Here is a 6,128-nt window from a genome sequence, read left to right as displayed (position 1 = left end):
ATAAATATCAATTTTGCTTGTTGTTTACATGGGACAAACATTTCAATGTTTGCAAAATAGATTCGAAAGTCATCAATATAAGACATCATTATCAAATTATGGAAAAAAGTCGAAATAGAATCAAATTTTATACCAGGTTCGATCAAAATACAAAGAAACATAAAATTTTTTGTTATAAGAACGTTGGTTTATGATTGTGATAACGTTTACATAGGACAAACGTATTAATGTCGAGAAAATAGATTAAAAAGTCACCAATATTATAAAAACCTTTGAAACAGATGCAATTTTCATACCAGGCTCCATAAAGTACAAATAAATATCAATTTTGCTTGTTGTTTATTTGGGACAAACATTTCAATGTTATCAAAATAGATTCGAAAGTCATCAAAATAAGACATCATTATCAAATTATGAAAAATAGTCGAAATAGAATCAAATTTTATACCAAGTTCGATCAAAAAACAAAGAAACATAAAATTTTTTGTTATAAGAACGTTGGTTTATAATTGTGGTAACGTTTACATGGGACAAACTTATTAATGTTGAGAAAATAGATTAAAAAGTCACCAATATTATAAAAACCTTTGAAGTAGATGGAATTTTCATACCAGGCTCCATCTAAATACAAATAAATATCAATTTTGCTTGTTGTTTACATGGGACAAACATTTCAATGTTTGCAAAATAGATTCGAAAGTCATCAAAATAAGACATCATTATCAAATTATGGAAAAAAGTCGAAATAGAATCAAATTTTATACCAGGTTCGATCAATACACTAAGAAACATAAAAATTTTTGTTGTAAGAACGTTGGTTTATGATTGTGATAACGTTTACATAGGACAAACGTATTAATGTCGAGAAAATAGATTAAAAAGTCACCAATATTATAAAAACCTTTGAAGTAGATGGAATTTTCATACCAGGCTCCATCTAAATACAAATAAATATCAATTTTGCTTGTTGTTTACATGGGACAAACATTTCAATGTTTGCAAACTAGATTGAAAAGTCACAAATGTGATGAAGAAATTGGACAGTATTATCCAATGATGAAATAGCGGAATGTTTGTGAGGTAAATAAATATTTATAGGTACAATTATACACAGAGAATTGATTATTTTATCGGGAATTCATTTTGATTTACTTTGATGTTATAGATCTCGCTATTTAAATCAGAATAGAAACCAAAAACTTGTGTTTCCTTATAACTAATCAAGATTATATTCAATTTAGGAACACCACGAATTAATTTCAATATTTTTCTTTACTTTGTTAAATGTACGAAAACAAAATTGATATAAATGAATTTTTGGCTACTTTTCCTTATTTTTTTTTATTTGTAATTAATAAAACAAATCAAATTCTATAAATTTCGACATTAAAAAAGCTTATGAATCGTTTCCATAAAATTGAGAAAAGAAAAGAAGAAACTAGAGAAGTTATACGCGTCTATTTATAGCTTAGTGAAAACGTGCGGGTTTCAGATGTGTATTTTCGGATATGTTAGTCTAGTTAATAGGGATTTTATTATTATTATTCATTTATTTCTTAGTTTCTGCTCAGTATCAATTTCATACGATTTGAAAACTTGCCAATGGTTGTTCAAAATCGCTTTATTTCGTTATAAAAAAGTAGAATATCGATTTCGCATGTTTTAATTTCAACAGAAATCGTTCGAAACTCGATCACCATCACTTTAATTTCATCACCAACATTGAGACATAACGTCATATTCCGTTATGTCTCAATTTTTATCTACTTATCGAAATAAACGTACGAAAATCTATGACATAACCTCAAAAATTCCGAGTACGAAATTTCTCACAGTTGTACGTCTCTATAACAAGAAAAAATGTCAAACCGGTAAAAAAAAATTCCCATGCAATCAAAGAATCACGAGTTCCGACGATTTACCTATTAATAGCGAAGGTGTGAGAAATTTGGAATACCTGTCGACGAAAAAAAAATATGATTTCGTACAATAGAAGTTGTAGATCGTGTCCTAAACGCAAGTAAGCGGATTATCCTAATATACCTGCCCATTCATTAGTAGGAAAAGATGTTCTACCGAATATTTTTTTTTACAACTTGCCAGAACCGCACTAGCCAAAATTACATGACGATATAATGCCGAAGAATGTGTATCGCCATCTTGTTGAAAACAATTTAATTGGATGGAACGCGCGTGACGTAGATCCTTGTCAAACTATAGTACGGTCAATTTAGACAATTATAATAACAAAAATTTCCAATCCAACTTCAATCAATCCCATACGAGATTACGCAGTTATGGGGGGGAAACATAAGTAAAAATTACTAGAATCTAAAGTTGTACATATTAAAAAACCTCGTTTTTGATATTTCAATTTAATTCATACGTTTCGTAGTCGACTTCAATATGTTTTATCCGAGTGAAATTTGAATGGGTTATGATATGGGCAAAAACTTTTGACCAGTAGTGTATATTACGTAGAACCTGACCATTACAATGCTGATATCTTACGAACGGTGATAAAAACCATTTTAGTAGAGAAAAACCTAAAAAAAAACCTGAAATTTTGACTTTTGACCGCGTGTATCTTTCTAAGCACCCATGGGATTGATGGTGTATTTTATATTTTCGTTTTTATACGTTTTTCCTTAAAAAGTTATCAATTATAAACTTTTTTAACCCTTAATATAATTTAGTTGATAATTGGAGTGTAATTTATCAAGTTAGTCACTACATAAAAACGAAAACTCGAAGTTACGGCGTAGTTTTTATCAAAAATAAAACTTTACTGCACCTAATCTTTCCCTAAAACACTTTCCCGAACAATTGTTTTACCGAGGAACTCGATTTTGTACCAAGACAAAAGTCCTATGCTAATTTTTTCATATTTAAAAGAGTATGAATCAAAAATTGATATTTATTTTAGATACGATTGTTGCTTAAGGTCCCTTTTTCGTTATTTTATTAAAATGATACAGAAAATTGTGGATCAAAAGATTTTTCCCGACATCTATCTTAAGTTTAATGTTTTTCACACTAGTGTTATAAATAAGATTTTATTTAAATTAGGCCGATCCCTTGATATACATTTGAAAAATATACAGTCTATTTATACAACTAGAAATTACTGAAAAATATTTCTCTCACAGTTTTAAGTATAGAAATCAATTTAATACTATAAAAGCAAAGTCATACTGTCATAAAAATTATTCATATTCACTAAAAATACATATCAATTAATATCTTTAATATACCCTGGTGGTTTGTATGAAAAATAAAACTAAATTAAGCTTTAACAAGTATCATAATTCAATTTCCAATTATATTCGATTAAAAAAGAACGTGTAATTGAATTATTATACAATTTATAATCTAACAGTATTTAAAGAACTTTGAGTCTTTGAAATTGGCCTACAACGGCGGCCGCATCTAAACATAGACGTCTATTTCGAGGTTATTCATTCAAATCAACTCTTATACCTCCGACTTTCGTCTTTTCTGATCATTAGTCTGGAGTTAGGCATACTAATATTTTTTTGGAATAACATCCCGGCTCAATGCAATCACTATAATACAATAGAAAAAAAATAACAAAACACGTCTGTTTTAAACGTACCTCAACAATTGGTATACATTTTTCCATTACTAAAATACATTATTTGTAAACAACGTAATTGTTGCATTTTTATTGATAAATTAATCCATAATTCATTTTGAAGCAATGAATCAACGTAAATATTTAGGAATTAAACTAATAAATCTTATTTTCATGCTATTAATTTCAATTTAACAATATAATTATTGATTTACACTGTAGCGGCATCTATGTGATAAATGCCTCACTATAGTTTCCGATATGAAGTTTTCTGTATAGAATATATAGAAATCATTCCATGATTACATTGCAGCAACAACAGGAAACTGTAAACGAAACTGTCAGTGAGATCTTTTAACTACTAGATGGCAAACAGTCTTCAAAATTTAATCTATCTATGATAGAATCTAATGATAAACAGTTTCGAAAAATTTTTATTATCGATAATATTCAATCATAAATTTCGAATTATTCTTTTGAGTTGAGATATATTTTTGATTTTCTATTGCTAAACAATGTGATTGCATAAGATTTTTTATTATTATAAGTTTCTGGGTATATTTATTAACATTATTTTGATTTATTGTTTATAAATCTTGTATTTTTCAAAAAATATATTGAAAAAATAATATGGAAAAAAATATTCCGGTACCGGGAATCGAACCCGAGCCTCCTGGGTGAAAGCCAGGTATCCTAGCCACTAGACCATACCGGAGATGATTACATATCTTAAAAACTGGTATAAATATAATTTTTTCCATCGTATTACTCATAAATTTTACTAGACATGAAGAAATTATTGAATAATGGATACATTTCTTACCTGTTAACATTCCTGATGGGAAATACATTATTCATCAATATTCTTTATAAGTAGTTTCATATTTTAACTGTTATTTATCAATATTAGAATCAAAACATATTTTCCTACTTGTACTAAACTGATTTAATCCAATCTAAATACTGAACACACCAATGGTTCCAGAAATCCCAAGTTGGTAATATAGGAAAATGTTAATTCAACTTTAACACGTTGAATGCCAACCAACTTGTAATTAACGTCCCCAAATACTTTTTAATATTTTACATTCTCTAAACTCTTTTTTTTGAAATTCTATGTTCAAATTGGAATTTTTAATGATACAATACTATTATCTGAAGACATGAAAATTGCCTTGGCAATCAACGTGTTAACAATAACAGGCTTTTCTTGTATTACATATAAATAAAACTTCTCTTTAGCAATTACTTCTTATTCCTTTATTGCCGAAAGTTTTTTTATAAAGAAAAACTACATCCAATTTTATTGACAGCATCCCTAGTTTGTTTCAACTACCCCTTTAGAACATTGAGTATAAAAATGTATAAAAAAAGTGTCGCCAAGAAAACTACCCTTTTTGATTGCTTCTTGAAAAGCGAATATCCTCGTTAGTCGGCCTCAGACGTCATATTTATCCAGTTTCTCATTTGATAAAGTAATTCAAAGATGTTTTTGAACACTCTCGTTTCAGCTATAAACGCTTTATGACTAATTGTCATCGTTTTATTACTCAATATGGCCGGCGGTCTCTGGTCTGATTGGTCCCCAGGGAAAACCACCAGAAACGTTATAAAGAGATTGACATAAAATGTAAACGGATGTCGTTGGATATCGTTCAAAAGTTGTATCGTTAAAATTAATTGTTTTCGGTATTTTTCGTTATACAGTGTATGTTAATTGTCCATAAAACTAGTCGAATAACCGTTAGTTTTTATTTGGAAAATTACAAAAATTCATACATCTCATATAATTCCGTAAAAGCAGTACGTTTTTAATTATAAATAAATCTAATACCACGCCATCTTTACTTTCAACAACGAAATTAACAATTATTTATTTCTCCGTATTACAGGAATCTGTAGAGCCTATTGGTTGTTATTCATATTGGATGTTTGATGTGATCTTATCGCCTAAGTTATGAGGGATACAAAGTACAATTCATAAAAATGCCTGTCGAAATGCAATAAATAAAGCTCGTTCTACCCTTCATCGTATACAGTTTGTTAAGCGCAGGTCGTTCTTTATTGCTAGTATTGACGTTACGCCACCTATATCTTGAACTTTAAACTTTTCTATATTACAGGAAACTATATAAATTCATGACCCTATATAATTCTTAATTATTGTTTAGTTTTAATACTATCTATAGTAATCCGATAAATGAAACTTTTATTTTTCTTATTGGTTCCGTTTTATATTCAAGAATATATTTTTTGGATTCATAGCGTATGGATGTCGTAATATACGAAGATTATTTTCTTGTTGACATCATGTGTTGCTTGGATACCGATAATACAGTTTTCTTCTTTTAGACACTTGACAATCAGTTCGATAAACTTCGAGTTTTCAAATCGGATTATTATCTAGAAATATAAGGGAATAATAAGAATATTATAACCAACCGGATTGAATGAGTGAAGTATATTGTTCTGGATATTTTCATTTAGTTATATACAGGATGTTTGGTCAATAATTAGAATTATTTCAATTGTT

General features: G+C 28.5%; 1 non-coding gene across 1 annotated transcript; it reads right to left on the bottom strand.

Moving 5' to 3' along the window:
• Nucleotides 1-4,238: 4,238 nt before the first annotated feature.
• Nucleotides 4,239-4,310, bottom strand: Trnae-uuc (transfer RNA glutamic acid (anticodon UUC)). The gene has a single exon. It is a non-coding gene; the product is annotated as a tRNA-Glu (tRNA).
• Between the last annotated feature and the right edge of the window lie 1,818 nt (nt 4,311-6,128).

Source organism: Diorhabda carinulata, chromosome 2 (assembly GCF_026250575.1).
Source record: "Diorhabda carinulata isolate Delta chromosome 2, icDioCari1.1, whole genome shotgun sequence".
NCBI lineage: Eukaryota > Metazoa > Arthropoda > Insecta > Coleoptera > Chrysomelidae > Diorhabda > Diorhabda carinulata.
The sequence above is the reverse complement of the archived record's forward strand: the minus strand, read 5'-3'. Positions and strand labels throughout refer to the sequence as shown.